This window comes from Gymnodraco acuticeps, unplaced genomic scaffold, assembly GCF_902827175.1.
Source record: "Gymnodraco acuticeps unplaced genomic scaffold, fGymAcu1.1, whole genome shotgun sequence".
NCBI classification, from domain to species: domain Eukaryota; kingdom Metazoa; phylum Chordata; class Actinopteri; order Perciformes; family Bathydraconidae; genus Gymnodraco; species Gymnodraco acuticeps.
In genome coordinates, this window is record NW_022991614.1 from 286,517 (window position 1) to 304,950 (window position 18,434).

The 18,434-nt window shown below is 42.4% G+C and overlaps 1 protein-coding gene across 2 annotated transcripts in view; it reads right to left on the bottom strand.

Annotated features, from left to right (window-relative positions):
* Positions 1-18,434, bottom strand: part of LOC117534033 (protein phosphatase 1 regulatory subunit 29-like) — a 372,457-nt gene that overhangs the window by 155,703 nt on the left and 198,320 nt on the right. Inside the window, exons 1-2 of one of the 2 annotated variants that reach the window (XM_034198048.1) lie at positions 18,324-18,367; positions 11,982-12,053 (exon numbers count right to left, since the gene is read on the bottom strand). The gene's annotated coding sequence lies outside the window, so the exon portion shown is untranslated. Of the gene's footprint in view, positions 1-11,981; positions 12,054-18,323; positions 18,368-18,434 lie in introns of those variants that run through there. The other variant, XM_034198047.1, reaches the window with a different exon arrangement.

The window sequence follows — 18,434 nt, forward strand, 5'->3', positions numbered from 1 at the left end:
GCCATAAGTTAGTCTCTCTGCGTTTCTGCGCTGGGCTAATGCTAATAATGCTAATGCGAGGATAATAAAATGGCGGCTTCACCAAACTTTTTGGGAGTTTTACGGGGCGTGGTTTGCAATCCGCCCAGCCAATCAGAAATATAGCTCTTTTCTCACAAGAGAGCCGTACGAAAGTCCCTGCTCTCTAGCAGCTCTCTGCTCTCTAGCAAGGACTTTCGTGGGGGTAAAAAGGTTCTCATGAACTAATTTTAGTACCGGCTCTTTTTGGTGTGAACCATAGACTGTATGGTGTGAACGCGATAAAAGAGGCTAACGTCCACGCTAGCTTCCACGCTAGCTGCTATATGTTTTGCATTGAGGTGATACTTGAGGCTTGATGTGCTGCGGTGATATGCGAATTCCTTTTTGCATAATTTGCACACAACCGTGCTCTTATCAACGCTTCCATCCGTCCGTTTTTTAAAACAACATTTCCCACTGTTGTTCACTGTGGTTTGTTGTTGTCTGAAGTCATGAACGTTAGTTGGTGCTCCAGTATAATCGGTACGCCTGAAACTCATCCAGTGAGAAACGTTCCGCGGTGCAAAAATAAGTGCGATTAAAATGCGTTAATTTTTTTAACGCGTTAATTTTTGTGTAATTAATTAATCTTAATTAACGCGTTAAAGTCCCGGCCCTAATAGTAATATATATATATATGAGTAATACATGAAAAACAGGTATGAAATACTATGACAGTAAAACAAGAACACAGTTTTAAAGGGGAGTGATTTTTTAAATATCCATACAAAAAAAGTAAATCCGTTTACAGTTCTGTTTCATCTGGGTGTTGAGAGATGTATCCATAGATCTCTCAATGTTGCTCTCAAAGTGCACCAGATTGATGCTTTTAACTTAAATATTAAAAAAATTATCTTCCCGGGGAGCATGCCCCCCTAGAGGCGGTTAGGTCCACCCCCCACTTATACAAAATAGCACTTTACCCCTGCTTACACCTATATGCCGTGAGCTGATTACCGAGCCTTCATTGTAACAGTCGAGGGTGTGCTGTGTTTGTGTGGGGAGTGTTGCAGTAGACAATTCAACCTGTAGCACCGGTACATTAATGGGAAACCCTAAATGTTTGAGCAACCTCTATGAAACCCCACAGCACCCCCAAAAGAAAATATCGGGCCACGGCACATAACGGTTTTGTGTGCCCTCTCTGTAGATTTGTTCTGGCGCTGGGTCTGAGTAGGCTGGAGGTCTGAGAAGATGGATTGGTCATATAAAGACATCACTTTCATCTGGAAAAATGCTGTACACAACATAACAATATTGTGCCAAACAATACACTTTTCCCAACCCTATAACCAAGTTATTTTGCAACCTCAACAAGTTGTTTATTTCCATTTTAAAGCATTACCAATATGAGTTTCACTTTCACCTGAAATACGTGCGAGTACTTTAGACTGGTAGTGACAACATCTGATAATGGCTTTTACATTAAAACCAGGCGTTCAAAATGAATGTTAATGTGATTTGGTGAACTGTTTAAGCTTTTAAATAAGAGGGTCAGGAGTGCAAGCTTTCAACATCTGTTATGACATATTGATCACTTCACAAAGTTTAGGCTTTTTTTTCCTACAGACACGTCAGCTGCCCGAGGAACTTTGCCAGTCTCTCGCTCTGTTCCTCCGCCTGCATTCATGCACACATTGAGCAGATTACGTTTTCCTGCTCCTCTGCAGAGTCAACAGCTATCCTCCCTTTCTCCTCCGGCCAACAGACGTTACGTTCTGTTGTGGATCAAGAACTATTTTATTGCTCAGTTTAAATGAATTACTACACTTCAATTCCTGTAATACTTGTACAGTATTGTATGTCTTATCGTTATGGCTCTATGAAGAAAACTGGGACCAGACATTTTATTATTAGAGGATTGTCGGAAAAGGACATCCCTACAATTGTCTAAAACTTTAATGAACTATAAGTTAACTCAAATTTCAATTCTTTATTCCTTAAAACTAGGTTTATCTTTGTAATACTGTTATAATGTTATAGTGAGCTACATGTTTCACACACTGTTAGTGAGTCATCAAAGTCAGCGAATAAAAGTGCTGTGATCATACCTTTAAAGATGGAAGTCGATATTTTAAAAAGACGTATGCAGATTTGAGTTGTTTTTTGATCTCATCTGGTGAAATAGTGTGCAAAGTAAAAGTGCTTGCCTTTCTATTAATGCATCGATGACAACATTAACTTATAGGAAGGCTGCAAAAAACACTTTAGGCCAAAGTTGTGTTTTGTTCGCAGTCATTTTAGTCATCTGACTTTAGTTTGGTAAATACCCATCAATTGGTGAAGAGTTAACATGTCTAGTACAGTCAGTAAAAGGACACAATATGATCAAAGTACATGTGAGGGAATAATTCTGTCTCCTAGATATTTAACCTTATTGCCTGTTGACGTTACATTACATTTCATTTAGCTGACGCTTTTATCCAAAGCGACTTACAATAAGTGCGTTCGACCAACAAAATACAACCTTGAAGAAAACAGAATCATAAAGTACATCAGGCTTCATAGAGCCAAACATTTAAAGTGCTACTCAACTGGCTTTAGATAAGCCAGCCCTTTATTAGTATATAAGTGCTTTGTTAATAGTTCTATTGCTCGAAGTGGAGTCGAAAGAGATGAGTTTTCAGTCTGCGCCGGAAGGTGTGTAAGCTATCTGCTGTCCTGATTTCAATGGGGAGCTCATTCCACCATCTTGGAGCCAGGACAGCAAACCCACGTGTTTTTGCTGATGGGAACTTGGGTCCCCTTCACAGCGAGGGTGCAGCGAGCCGTTTGGTTGATGCAGAGCGGAGTGTATGTGCTGGGGTGTACGGTTTAACCATGTCCTGGATGTACGAAGGGCCAGATCCATTCGCAGCACGGTAAGCAAGTACCAGTGTCTTGAAGTGGATTCTAGCAGTTACCGGAAGCCAGTGAAGGGAGCGGAGGAGCGGAGTGGTGTGGGAACATTTAGGAAGGTTGAAGACCAGACGAGCAGCCAACCAATATTCTGTTATCTCCTTTAAGGAATGTGCTCCAGCACTTAAGGGTCAGTTTTATGGCCTGATAGAGGAGTTTACGACTGTGAGAACGCTGGCTTTCTAAGCTCCACAGATGTGAGAGACATCTCTTGTAGCTCCACAGATGTTTACGCCTCCCCCAATATGCTCATTAACTCTCTGTAAACTAGTTAAAAGGTCTATCGAGAGATAGGCGCGGCAGAATTGACATGACAACCCACTGTGCAGTCAGAACCTTTTGCTGCTGTGACTTGTGATATGAATTCTCCGGCCGTATCCTTGCAATAAACTATCATTGTTTGACATCAAAGCTCCAACTCTCCTCGTGTCTCTCTGAGTCCTGACTCTCCATTGCTGCAGAAGTTTCCCTTACAGTACACACGTAGCATTGAAACATGTAGCTCAATACTGTGTTACATTGATTTTCTCTTTAAAACGTCCAAATGCACATCCAACTCTCCTTTCTTAAGAAGCTCAAACTCGCCTAGCTCTTTCTATTTTTCCGTATATTCATTGTCTTTTTTCTCAGCAGCTGTCCCCTCATTTCATTAGCCAAGGAGTCGTTGGATACATTTCAAAAGTTATGGAGGGAGAAGGAAAGACGGTAGGGAGGGAACGGCAAAACTACAAAGGATAGGAAATAGAGGAGACGAAAGAAGTCAGAAAACAGGAGGAGACATTTGAGGTGTGGGAGATGGTCTTAAGGGGCCTTTAAATTCATAGGAGACCAAAAAAACAATTAGCGAAGAGATCACTGCAGCGATGGAGAAAGGTGGTTTGAGAGAATTGAACAGAGAGGGGGGATAAGAAAAGCTGTAAATTGGCTGAAAGAGAACGGATGGATGGTTGAGGTACACACTGCGGATAAGGAGGAAAATCCACAAGTCTGCAAAGAAGTAAGAGACAGGAACGATCCTGTTAAAGCCAAAGCATCAGTCATTGTTCCTGGATGTACAACACAGTCTCACGGCATTTCGTGTTACAGTCAGGAAACTAATCTATTGATTCGTGTTCACCAACACCATTTCGCCATTTTTTTCGTGTCACACAGAACGATTTTAAAAGCAATGTAAATAATAAGAAATTAGAAGGAAAAAGAGATTAAAAAAAATACAGATTTCAGTATTCTGACACAGAACGATTTTAGAAGCAATGTCTTTCTATTGGTAGTATGTTTCGTGCCTGCACCAAATAATAACATATGTCAGTACAGTGATTCCCGCAGAAATGAAATATACTTTGGGGGAACGACTCGGGGCGCTGGGGGGGGGGGGGCACGCACCCCACCCCCCGTGAAAAATGTTGAGATTTTTTTCTCAATTCCTGCATTCTAGTGAATTTTCATATTAACACTGCACTTCAGACAACCTACAACTGGTGATGGTGTCTAGGTCTTTAAGTGTTAAACAGCTGAGAGCAGTCACTGCTGTTTTTTGTGGTCTTCTTTCACACACACATCTTACCAAGTGGGAGCCAACACACGGGCACCGACCAAGAGGGCGCCCCACGCCAACATACGTGGAGGTGCTGAGGAAGGATGTGGGGGTGGAAAGCTCCACAGAGCTGGCCGGGTGTATGGAGGACCGTGAGGATTGGCGAACCCGTTGGCAAACTCGTCTAAGGACGACCTAGTAGTCCTTGATTGGCTCAAGTTCACACCTTTTTAGGAGCGGGGCTAGTGATGTTGTCCCGGGGATGCTTAGGAGTTGATAAAGGAGATAATCCCACTGACGTCATCATTTGATTCCAAAAGTGTGTCTGGACTCGCGCCCATAGAGGCTGTTTACCAGTATAATGGCTCCCCCCAAAGTATAATTTATGGGTGGCTCCCCCCAAAGTATAATTTATGGTTTTTAAAGTTTTTTTTACTCACTGAGCACTCATTGCCACCAATGCAAATGCAAATGAGTGCTCACTGAGTAAAAAAAAACAAAAAACACACAAATTATACTTTGGGGGGAGCCATTATACTTTGGGGGCCCCCCAAAGTATTAACATGCTGTGGGAATCACTGCAGTATGATGAGGCTCTGAGCCCCATTTCGTTTCCTCATGGACGGCAAACAAACTCCGACATTATACAATTTAAAATAAAAAGGGTTAGGCTTTGGGTAAGATATTGAGTAATATGTAAATGTTTTTTATGACAGCTTCCGGTATTCCAAGACCCGACCGGACAAAAAGACGTGGTGCAGGCACGAAACATACTACCAATAGAAATACATTGCTTTTAAAATCGTTCTGTGAAAACACGAATCAATAGATTAATTTGTGACTATAACACGAAATGCCGTGAGACTGGGTTGGGTTGTATCCTTTGTACACGAGTATATCGTACGCATGTCTTCCCATACATGGTGCAGATCCAGGTTCAATATGCTGCAGAGGGGCCTTTTGTTCACCAGTCTACACGCTCAATGACCAGAGAGCCAAACAGGGGCTACACCAAAGTATCGATGGCTGTTAGTAGTTGTATAAAACTGATAAATGTAAACTAGTGTTTATTTCAGTTATTATTGTGTTTATCAATTTAATCTAGTCTTAGTCCAGTGTCAACTATCCAGTTTGTCTTTTTTTATTAAGTTGTGGTTGATAGTATGTCTTGGAATTCAAGCCATATATTAGTCAAAGAAAACGATAACTTTTTTAGCCGAGGTTCATTCATAAAAACTGTTGATATCTGTATATTTTTTTAGTCAATACCAAAACTTCTTCCTTCCTCCCAAGCCATGTTGTTGTCATTCTTAAGTTTAAATTAACATTAAACCGGTCGTTACATTATATTACATTAAGAATTTGAGGTTTAAGGACACTTGAAATTGAACCACTGACCTTAGATGCCTATTTAGCCACATCCAGAGCGTTTTGAATCAACTTGAACTACTGTCTGTGATATTATATTTTATATGTGAGTGTAGAGTTTATCAATACTTTATGTGCTTTGAAGATGATAGAAATACATTTTTTCTTAAGCCTACAGATCTATCTGTTCAGATGAGTATCATGTTGTAAATATATATAATGATCTTATTACATTTAGGACTTGGGAGGCGTTGTAAAGTGGCCGTCATCCAATAAACTAAACGCTGATGATGTTCTTTAGTATCGTCAAATTTGCTTTGGATAATTACACACCTCGCTGCCCAAATCCCGCTTCAACCCCTGGATAATAGCGAGATTATTACTCCCCCACAGAACAAAGCACACACTCCATCTGTGGGGGTTTGATTGGTTTGTTCCAGGAATTAGTGATTACCTTGCCACCTGGTTAAATATTTGACTTTCAAACTAAATTGCTGTCGACTTTTCTGAAAATTAACTCCCTGCTTATTTACTGTATATGTACTTAAAGGTGGGGTAGGTAAGTTTCAGAAACCGGCTCGAGGTACACTTGTTGTTATATTCCATGCTCTTAACATCCAGATAGCAATGAACATCTGAAGTGCTTTGACAAAAAATCCATTAAAAAATTTCATCTGTGGAAGCCGTGGCGCTGTAAAAAGTACATCTAATCCCTTTAGCCGGCCCTGTCTGTCAGCCTTCCATCTCGTGCACGCACAAATGTATCTCGTGCCGTCATCGGGCGTGCCGTCATTGAGCGTGCATTGCAGCAGTACTTCAATGACTCTCCAGCAACAGGCGGCCACTTTCACCAGTCTGCTGACGTCATGTTCATGTGTGTTGGAGGAGGTGCTCTGTAAGGAAGTCTGAAGGAAGGGGCGGATTCTTTTCGGCTGTGTACTTTCAAATTGTAGTGCACTCGAGCCGGTTTCTGAAACTTACCTACCCCACCTTTAAAGGAACGTTTTATTATCATGTAACATTGAGGTAATGTGTTACCCAACAACGTCCAAAACGCATCCTCAGAATGTTGCAGGCAAAACGTTCCACCTTTGTTAACATATCACATTAAAGGTGGGGTAGGTAAGTTTGAGAAACCGGCTCGAGATACACTTTTTGTTATATTCCATGGAATGCTCTTAACATCCCGATAGCAATGAATATCTGAAGTGTTTTGACAACAAATCCATAACAAAATGTCATCTGTGGAAGCCGTGGTGCTGTAAAAAGTATTACTGACAGATTGCCGCCCTGTCTGTCAGCCTTCCATCTCGTGCACGCACAAATGTATCTCGTGCCCTCATTGGGCGTGCCCTCATTGGGCGTGCATTGCAGCAGTACTTCAATGACTCGCCAGCAACAGGCGGCCACTTTCACCAGTCTGCTGACGTCATGTTCATGTGTGTTGGAGGAGGTGCTCTGTAAGGAAGTCTGAAGGAAGGGGCGGATTCTTTTCGGCTGTGTACTTTCAAATTGTAGTGCACTCGAGCCGGTTTCTGAAACTTACCTACCCCACCTTTAAAGTGATAAGTTAACAAAGGTGGAACGTTTTGCCTGCAACATTCTGTTTTGGACGTTGTTGGGGTAACACATTAACGATGTTCTTTATAAAACGTTCCCTCAATGTTACATGATAACCAAAGAAGAACATTTGGATAATGTTTTCAGGAGGTTATTCTTTTTTTATAAAATGTTCCTGTGATGCGAAATATTAACACGGTCATGGTCAACGTCAGATTTATTTGTAGTGCGCTTTAAAAAACAAACTTGCATTTGTTTGAAAAGGATGTTTAAAAGAAATCTGATGTCACCACATTTTCCTTTAAAAATGTTTTTGCGTCGGCATGTCTGAGTTCCCGGCTAGACATTGTTGGTTCTAAAAACATTATGTTACCATTCATTGTTCTAGGAATGGTTTCATCGAGAAGTTTTATTTTGGTTCCTAGAATGTTCTTCTGAAAGGTAGGAGAACGTTCTCTAAAAACATTACACCCCAAGTGTTTTTGTTGTTTATGCACATATCTCTATTCATATGGATCGAATAACACTTAGAAAACCAAAGACAGACATTTAGAAGAACGGACCGACTCTCACTGCCTGTCCCTGAAACCCCTGTTAGTGTTTGTATGTGTTTGTTTCTACTGTGTGTCTCTCTCCCCACCCCCACCCCCACCTGCCTGCTGGTCTGCTCGACACGGCTGGGAGCAATCTCCAATCAACCACACCTGCAACCTGCTCATCAGCCACACTATGAAAGCCTGCAGCCTGCACTCATTCCCTGCCGGATTGTTGCTGTGAACGGTTTGTTGCGTGCCGCTCTAGCTCCAGCAGATCTATTGACAACTTTGCCTGCTTTAGCCTCACACTCATTTGTGTGTCTCTCCCAGGAGGAATCCAGGGCCTTCCACCCTCCCAAGACCAGCCAGGCCTCTCTACCCTGGAACAACTGTTTCCCTCTACCGCCATAACCAACCTCCAATCCCAGCTCCCCTTTTCTAATAAACAAATGTTACTTTCACAGCTGATTCCGAGTCATCCTTTTACTTGTGTTAATAGTCAAATTCCAATAGTTAAGTAAACTATCAAAATCATCCTAATGACCACAGTGGTCAGTCCACTTACCCAGGAACTTTGAGTTGAACAATTACAGGAATATTATGTCTCTATGTTCTAATAATGTAAACATATTTTTAGTAAATTGTTACCACAGAACATTTGCATAATGTTTTAAACATAAAGCATGTTATCCTTCTCTAAAATAATAACATTCTGGCAACATAAACAAATCTAACTTGCAGCTGAAAACGTATTGTAACACTTGTTATATTAACACAGGCGGAGCCCTCTACTGGACTGCGCTCCCTCGTCTGCAGGAAAGCCTGTGGAGGAGTGCGCGCTGCCGTGACTCTTCTCTCTACTAAGGTCTTTGAACGCTCCGCGGCCCACCCTCAGGGGAGGGGGTCGCGCGCGACGTCACAATGCCGTCTCTTTGAAAACTGACATTATGGGGAAAAGTGGAATTGTGGAGACTGTTACTCTGGGATAAATGCAATCGTTTTTACTGAATGCATTTTTTCCCACACACACATCACTCTAATAATAATAATACATTACATTTATAAAGCGCTTTTCCTGGTGCTCAAAGCGCTCTAGAACTAGAGTTTACGAACGTAAACCACCGTTCTCCTGCGGAGGTCCCTGAACGCACCGCAGCCACTCTCACGAGGGCCGCGCGCCCACGTATTAACGCTGTATTTCCCATTCAACGGTGAAATGCATTAATCTGAGCTATTATACCAGCAGGCCGGGAATAGCGTCTCTTGAACCCGCACAGTGCTTTGACAGCACTCGGTTTATTCCACTCACGTGCACACGCCCACCTGCTAGCTCCCTATACTGGGGTTTACAGCGGGGGCGGGGAGTGTAGGACAGACTTTCTTCCTCTGGGGATGTGCAAGAAGCAGCCACGCTGCGATTACTCCTTATCCCGTGAGCAAGGAGATCGATCCATAGAGCCCTTCCGTAAACACGGGGGCTCCCAGGAGATCAACACGGTCCTCTTTGGAAAATGCCATGCGGCGTGATATCCCAGGGACATCACAAGGCGGGCAGCGGCGGCGACCTGTGATGAAGTAGGGTCGACCCTAAATCATGTGAAGCCACCGAGCACCGGTCCCCGGGCAAGGCTCGTGGACCAAGCTACTTATTCGGCCTTGCGGCCCAATAATCGCTCTGACCTGGTGAGGCGGGGGCATCTCTAGCAATGAGCGAGTAGCCCACACACCCGCCACCATGATCATCATCCAGGGAGAGTACAGCCCTGGGCGGTGGACTTCCATGGACGCCGGACTTGGAAGGAATGGCGAACGTGAATGGCACCGCCTCGGCCATATCCTGGTCCCCCAAACACTCGAAGCAAAGGTGGTGGGGATTTAAGCCAGGGCACGATTTCCAAAAATACTCGTTTCTTCCTTTCTCTCAAAAAAGACGTCTCGGACATCACCTCCGCTCGCTGAAGAGTAACGGAGCCTACACACGGCGGCGTGCGTTGCCGCTTGGCGGTGGGTGTGTCTTGAGCTTGGGGAGTCAACGCGAGCAACGCGACCAACAACCAATCACATGAATGTCCCGCCCCAGACATACAAAGCAAAGCATTCATGCTACATCCATGCTGGCTAAATATACTGTCTATGCTTGCTAGCTGTCCATTCAAACGAAGTACACTGGATATAAACTCCCCAAACAGGTGAAAACCTACCAGTTTCACCCACTGTCTCTGCCACCTCCCCCCATGCCTGGCTCCTCCGGTTTGTATCCCTGTATGTAAAGAGGGACTGGTCATATAGTACCGCCACGATAATTTTCTCCTCCATTTTTTGACATATGGGAAATAACTGCGGTCTGGCTCTCCCAACATACACGCGGTTTGATTGGCTAGCGCTTGTACTGTCAGATTTGCATACGCGGGATTTGATTGGTTGACGCCTCCGTCGAGGCGGCAAAAGTAGAACATTGCTCTACTTTTGCAGCGAGCACCGCGAGAGAAGCTACGCTTTGCTCCCACAATGCAGTTCGGCGAATCGTGACGTCACCACATTAAAAGTGAATGGGCAGAAGCGTTGAAGCGGCAACGCACGCCGCCGTGTGTAGGGGCCGTAAAGGATGATGAGCGAGAGACGAGGTCTCCTTTTATACGGAAGTGAGATGCGTGCGCATTCAGGTAGGCCCGCCCCATCTATAGAAATCTCAGTAGGTGAAAGCTTGCCTAATAAGTTAGTACCCATAGAGGATAGGATAGAGTCCAGTAGAGGGCGGAGCCTGTGAGAGATATAACATTTTAAGAACAGTAGGGCATAATGTTCTAACGATGTTATCAAAAACATTTTAAGAATGTTTTTAGAGCCAAACGTGTCTAGCTGGGATAGCATTCTATTTATTTATTTATTCATTAACGGACATGTACGTTTAAAGACATAACTGAAAAACGTTACTTTCTATGTAGTTCTTATGCTTGTCAGTTAGAAAGACTTTTGAACAGATTACGATGCAGCGTAATAGCCAGTAGCAACATGCATATGAGAGCTAACGAAAAGCTAGTAAGCTAGTTCGTTTTATCAAACCGTATGGCTAAAACTTAACTTCCACACGGTGCCTTTGGTGCTCTGCTGCTCAGAGTGAGTTTTTGCTTGGTTTTGCTCCAGTGCATCTGTCGTGGCATTTTATTCCGTTTCTACATTTAATAGCCACTTTCCTCTATCGGGGGTTATGGCGATACGGAGATCGTTTTAGGGTTGAATCACATCAGATATATTCATTGAGCCAGGCGGCATACAAACATGAAGACAAACTTCCTCGCTTTAAAGTAACTAAAAGTTCTCCGTATCAAAATAGGACAAAAGGAATACGGTCAAAAGACTATACCGCTTCCCGTCTAATCACAAACTCAGCTGTGTACCATTGTCATGCCATATATAGGAATATAGACATGCACGTCGTACCCGACTGCGCACATTTGACAGCAAATAAGTAAGACTTAAATTAACATCTTGTAAACCGTAGTGTGACTCACAAAAACAAATAGTTAAGAGTTTACTCTAAATCCTTATATTATTAAGCCAGACATTCAAACCATAATGATGAAAGGAAAATGGCTTCAACAGCATCCATAGAAGCAAGGAATCTAAAGCCAAGATAGTTTGCATGCATGAAGTAGCTCCCCGCACCGCAATCATTACAAACTCCTGGTCCTCACTTTCAAAGCCCTCCACCATCTGCCCCCCCCCCCCCACCCCCACCTCACTGACCTCCTCGACCTCCTCATCCTCTACCAACCACCCCGGTCCCTCAGATCCACCTCAGCCGGTTTGCTTTCCATCCCCAAGGCCAAACTCCGGAGCTTCGGGGACAGAGCCTTCTCTGTGGCTCTGGAACTCCCTCCCCCAAGACCTCCGTGAGTCTGAGTCCCTCACCCTGTTCCAGTCCCGCCTCAAAACCCACCTCTTCAACTCTGTATCCATAAGCCCCCAAGAAAAACGCTATAGAAATCAAATGTATTATTATGAACAAATATGTCAAAGCTTACCTCTGTGCACAGTCGCACCAGGGTTCGACAGCATTGGGTAACACCTGGGCTGGCCAAGAGCAACGCAAGCAACTGTAGACAAAAGAGAAAGTGATAGTTTGTGAGGTGGGAGTTGAAATAGATTACAGTCAGCGCTGAAAACATTGGTCTTGAGTTTGACGTGAATACTGGGACACTGTCTACTGAAAAGATCCCTGTGCATTCTTCAAAAAACTGCAATTTGACTTTAGACATTATGTTCACATTCTGTAAAATGATGTACGTTTTCTGCCTTCTTTATAGATTGAAAAGGTAGGAGGACTGCAGTCGTACAGAGGGGAGGAGATGGATGATTGAATGTCAGCGATGCTCGTTGGGTTTATCCGAGGAGACGGCTGAAAAGGCCGGCCGGAGAAATGGGTTTTTAAGACTAGAAGTCCTTAAACTCCCATCAGTCATGAGCCAACTTTCTCCTCAGAAAAAAGTACCCAGATGTTTTTTTTAGGGCTGTCAGTCGATTAAAATAGTTAATCGCACATTTTGTATCTGTTCTAAATGTACCTTAGAGGAATATTTTTCAAGTTTTTAATACTCTTATCAACATATGAGTGGACAAAAATGCTTTATGCTAATGTTTATTATCATTTGAACAATGACAAATATTCTCATGAATATTAAACACAACAACCTCTGAACATTACAAATATTCGCCTCAATTCAACCTGGAACCTCTCTCATACAATACAGTGTGTGTGTGTGTGTGTGTGTTTGTTCGTTGGAGCTATGTGCAGCTCAAGGCATATGCTCGAACGGGAGCTGCAATCATGTTGCGCACTATCCGTGCTGAGTGTGCTGACTTTTCGTACAATGTCCCACTGTCTGGCTTCCTGCATAAAGTCAAGTGCTCGGCGCAGTTGTGGCGAAATGTCGCTCCTCTGTTTTCATTTAAACAGCTCCTTATATCAGTTAGCGCAGCTAACTAGCACCAGATGCTAACAACAACAATACACGTAAGGTCTCTCTCTCGCTCGCTCGGGCCACACATACACACACCCTCCCGGTCCTCCCAATAGCCAGTCGGTGCCTGCCGGTGAGCGTGGAAGTGTGGTCTGCCACAAGCGGGCGGCAGGAGCGGGGCTGTCAGCATCAGCTTGTAGATGGTATTTTAAACTCGATGCTCTGAAACTACGGGGCGGCCGAGGAAAAAAAATACACATGCGTTAATCGCGTTAATTTTTTTTTTGCGTTATTAACGCGTTAACTTGACAGCCCTAGTTTTTTTACGTAGAAAATCCATTCTGCCACTTTACGAACAATATGCATGTCGATACTCTGGTTTGAAAATGTATGAAATCTCCAAGAAAAGGGCTTTTTGAAAGATGTTCACAGTTTTATAATGGTTTCGCAGGCAATCATACTTCATTTGGAATAACAAAGACAAGGGAGCACAAGTTGTAAAACGTTACTGCTTTACTTAGTGTGTGGAAAGGAATGACAATCTGTCTATTTCCTCAACTCAAGTGGACCTGCTCATTAGCAACATGATAGAAAGCCATGGTTACATTTCCTACATAAATGGAGAATGCTCATATTTATTTAGCTGGGAAGAGTTTTTAAGCTGATTGAAAACTTTCTGTACAAAAGAGGACCACTTTAAGCATTTGGCTTGAAAATGGTTTAGACAAACTCTCATTGGCTTTTCCTTTACTGCTCTTTTAAGATAGCACTTCAGGTTATGCTCATGTTTTTATCCAATGAATCAGACATGACATGTTGACATCAGATAACAATCCACTCTTTCTTCTTGCAAAGCCTGAGGGTAAACTGAAATCTTGACTGCTGCTGATTTGAATTAGCTTCTTCCTGTGTTCTTAGCTGGTCAAACATCCACAGGAGCTGTGCTTGTAAGTCAATAATACTTAGCCTGAGTTACAAGGAAGGGAATCAGATTGAGTTTGACTGCTGAAATGTCAACGCAGGCAGTATGACAGGTTAACAAACCTCTGTCCAATAACTGAGAGACTTGTGAGTCCATGTGACCTTTGTTTACAGGCCTGGTGTTAATGGCTGTGCTCCACAGAACCACACCGGCACACAGAGCTTTCACTTCATCAATCTAAATCCTACACGTGAAGCCACAAAAGCTGTTCGTGCCAAGCTGGATTGACGACTTGAGTGGCAAGAGACGGAAATGCCAACAGCAGATAAGCTTGTGCCTGTTACACCCCGGGAAGCATTTATTTAGAGATTTGAAAGTCACGAGGAATTTGACTTAATGTTGTGGTGCATACAAACAAGAATTAAAAACACAGGTAGAGAACTAGAAAAATTGAAAAAATATAACAGTATTTACATTGCAATGGATATATGATGAATGAATATATTTCAATATGTAGTTAGGATATTTTTAAAAATTTGAAATAATCATCCAAAAGACGTTAAAAAGACGTCTAGTTAAATATACGTACGATTTGTTTCAACCAAATTAACCGCAGTGTTGAACTTTATGTAGGAATCCTGGAATAGTTGTGTCTTAAATAATGTCTATCTGTTTCTGGTTCTCCTTAAAGGGCCCATGTCATGCTTTCCCGGTTATCACCCGTCCCCTTGTGTGTTATGAAGGTATGCATGTAAACGGTCTGCAAAGTCACAAACCCTCAATATGCCTTTTTTCTTAGAATGTGCCCTTTCCTCCAAATTTGAGTCTTTTTTTAAAAATGTAACTTTTTAGGAGCTCAAGCCGTTTAGGACAGAGAGTGAATACACATGCTCAGGGCCGCCCCTGGCCAACTTGGGGCCCCAAGCGACATTGTGAGATGAGCCCCCCACCCCACCAGACAGGAGTGAAAAAAATTGTTTTGGAAACAAAGTACTTTGCAAATATAATTCCTGTTTATTATTATTATCAACACCGTTACTTTTTTATACAGTGAGGTAAATGGTAAATGTGCATGTATGTCGTTCAGTATGCGTTTACAGGTGAATTTTGCATTTCCTGCCAAATACTAGCCTCAAAAAGATTAAAATATAATGAATGCAAATAAACTACTTCTACTAATAATAATAGTCATATAAAATTCAATAATATAAATAATATATTAGTAATATAAGACAAAACATGCTTATGACATGCTCAAAAACTGATATTTCTTAAATCTGTATTCAAATGTAGTTCCCTCTGTCAGCAATGTATCAACAACTACACACACATTTCTATCAGTATTTTACCCAATTGCAGGAAGTGAAATAAAACGCTGCTGTCTCATTGAAGCGCATCCTTTTCAGAAAGTGTAGATCAACTTGTTGTTGATAGTTCAGACCAAAACCTGAGTATCTGCTCCAAACATGTTCCGGATGTTTTTGTCAGATTACTGCCAGAATCTCCAGACATATCCATGGCACATTCTGCATCATGTTACATGGTTGCAGTTCTCCCACCTTGATTTCCGTGTTAGCATATTACCACCACAATTCTACCAAATACGAAAGAGTTAAGCCTCTCCGCCCCTCTTCCTTAAAATAAATGTTTTTAATTAGGTCCGCTTTACTTTGTGCACTTTTAAACCAAACTACACTAAATATAAAATGAACTCAAGTATCAAGTAGGGATGCCTTCGACTAAAGATTTTAAAAAATAGTCGTCAATTAAGGCGATTAGTCGTTGCACGTTTATGATTCATTATGATTATGAATATATATTTTTTTATATAATTTATTTTTTTAACTAATCGACTAATGAAAAATTGCTCGATTAAGACTTACTTAGTCGACTAATGATTAATCGACTATTTGGGGGCAGCCCTAGTATCAAGTGTATCTAACGGCCCGTCCACACACAGGCATGAAAAAAATCTTTCAAAGCTTCGCCCATTCACTTGAATGGGGTGACGTAGAATATTTTGAATCTTCGCCGAACTGCATTGTGGGGAGCGGAGCATGGCTTTGCAAGCATCGTGAGCATCCAACTTTTGATGATCCCGATGCTTTCGAAGCTGGCATCAGCCAATCAAATGGGGGATTTTATATCCAGTTTACTTCATTTTAACATTGATAGTGCTTTGTATGTCGGGGGCGGGAGATTCATGTGATTGGTTGTTGGTCGCTTTGGGCGTGTGAAATCGCCAAGCCTCAGACACGCCCAGCATCAAGATTTTTCAAGTGTTTTTCATGCCTGTGTGTGGACGGGCAAACTATAAACAAACTTAACAGTTGATTTTTTTACAGCAGTATCAGTATTCCTTCTTGTCACCCGTCTGTGTAATTTGTCCAATTAGGATTCAGTGCCTATAATCCCCAACCATCGTCACAGGTGGATGCTTCCTTCCTCTTCTCTCACAGAAACAAGATAAGAAGTTTGGGAGCTCTTCATCTCTATTTTCAAACACTCTCCTGGCTCCTAAGTGCTCCGTGAACAATCAAGATGCTCCGCTGATAGCGCCGCCCCAGCCCGGATTTATCTTGATTACCATCAAAAGCTTGTTTTCCTGATGGGAGTTGGAATTCATTTCCATGCCCCTGCAGAGCAGAGCAGCTCGGCTGGCTTCAGATGGAATACAACTTAAATCTTTAGAGACTGAGATGGAAGAAGATGGTGACAGAAAGAGAGAACCAGAGAGACTAAAACAGAGACCAGGAAGCAATTGAGATGGGTGACAGAGATTAGAGGGTGACACTAAGACGAGCGAGGAGCCACTCTTTAAATGGTGTTTCACTGATTGTTCTCATTCCCTCCATTTAGTTTTCTGACTTTCCCGGGGGAATGTGTTTTGCTGCACTTCAAACCCTTCACATAGATTCTTTAGATCTGACAGAACAGCTTTCTCTCCACCTATCCCTCTGCCATCACATCATGTGCTTCTCAATGTCTCTCTCTCATTAAGCACGTTGTTATCCTCACATCTCTTTGTTCTCATTAACTGTCACCATCTCATCCTTCACGCCATCTGTGATTTTCTCTGCCTACTTCCTCATCTCCCTCTCTTTGCTGTCTCTTGCTGTTTCTCAATTCATACTTTTGTAACTATATAAATATATAATATAAAATAATGTACATGATTGCCTCTGAATTGGATTGTTATCGGATAGGATAATAACTTAGTAATTAACTACGTCTGAAAGCAGAAGTCCAGGGCAAATCATTGCAAGTCTCTTCAGTGCGCATGTCACAAAATGAGATGCATTGTGGGACATGTAGTTTATGGGCAACGTGCTTCTGTAAATCGGCATGTAACCGTATAATAAACGTATTATATTCTTTGCAACCTCTTGCGGGAATAAAATGAAGTCGCGGGCCGGATTTGGCCCCCGGGCCTGGAGTTTGACACCCCTGCCCTAAACACTTAGGACCAGATAGGGTTGTCTTAAATCTCACACGGCTGATGTGCCCTCACCGATCATCGCTGTTAGCTAGATAGCTAGCAACGTTATCGTTCACTGTAGCGAATCGCAGCTCTCGGTGCAATCCTTGTTGTTAACAATAGTCCGGAAGCCATCAATGGAAACGTTGTTGATGAAGACGTTGCCAAAACAGTCTGAAAGCCATTGATGGAAACATTGTTATCAGATTTATTCTGGGGCAGCCATGCTTCCGTAGGGCACATTTAACTACACCCTAGATAAGCCATCTGACTCCTAGCTAGCACCGTTAGCTCGTCCATTGAATAGTGATATTTCGTTCTTATGTAAATCATTACAGACTGCTCAATTAACAGTAGCTTCTTTTCGACACCTGTATTGTGGTAAGTTTATTAAAAAGTGAAAAACAATTTGCATAGAGCTGTTTTGATTGGTCCAACAGTAACTGTGGCTGGTGGAGAAACTTCCTTTACAAGATGGTGGTCATTTAGGGTGAGAAGTGTCCTCCAAACACTACTTGTTTACTAAAGGTATTAAATAGGCCTACATGTAGTGGAGGAAAAGTACACCATTTACCTCTGAACTGTAGTGCAGTAGAAGTACACAGTAGTAAAACATTGAAATACTCGTGTAAAGTACAAGACCCTCAAAATTGTACTTAAATCTACTTAGTTACTTTTAATCACTGCATTTAATACAACCGTTATAGTTGTAATTAGCGTTACATCATGGGATGGGCAAAATAATAGAAACACCCCTCAGTGTTGCGCATGCCATTTAACGGGATCCCAAACTGAAGCCTGACGACGAAGGACATTTAGCGGCTGCTGTATTGGTTTCTTTTACGTCTACTCACAGTTACCATAACGTTATTGGTACTGGAAAACTCCCTCTGTTGTCCTTTACGTGACATGTGTTTCAGCCTTTATATATCCAGTCTATGGTTTCAACCCTCTTCCCTGAGTAGCGCAACCCAAAAACGCACATACAAAGGAGAAATTAACTTACCAAGGTAGTTGTCTCCATTGTTCTCTGCTTTGCTAACTGTTAGCTGCTTTGCTAACTGTTCTCTGCTTTGCTAACTGTTCTCTGCTTTGCTAACTGTTAGCTGCTTTGCTA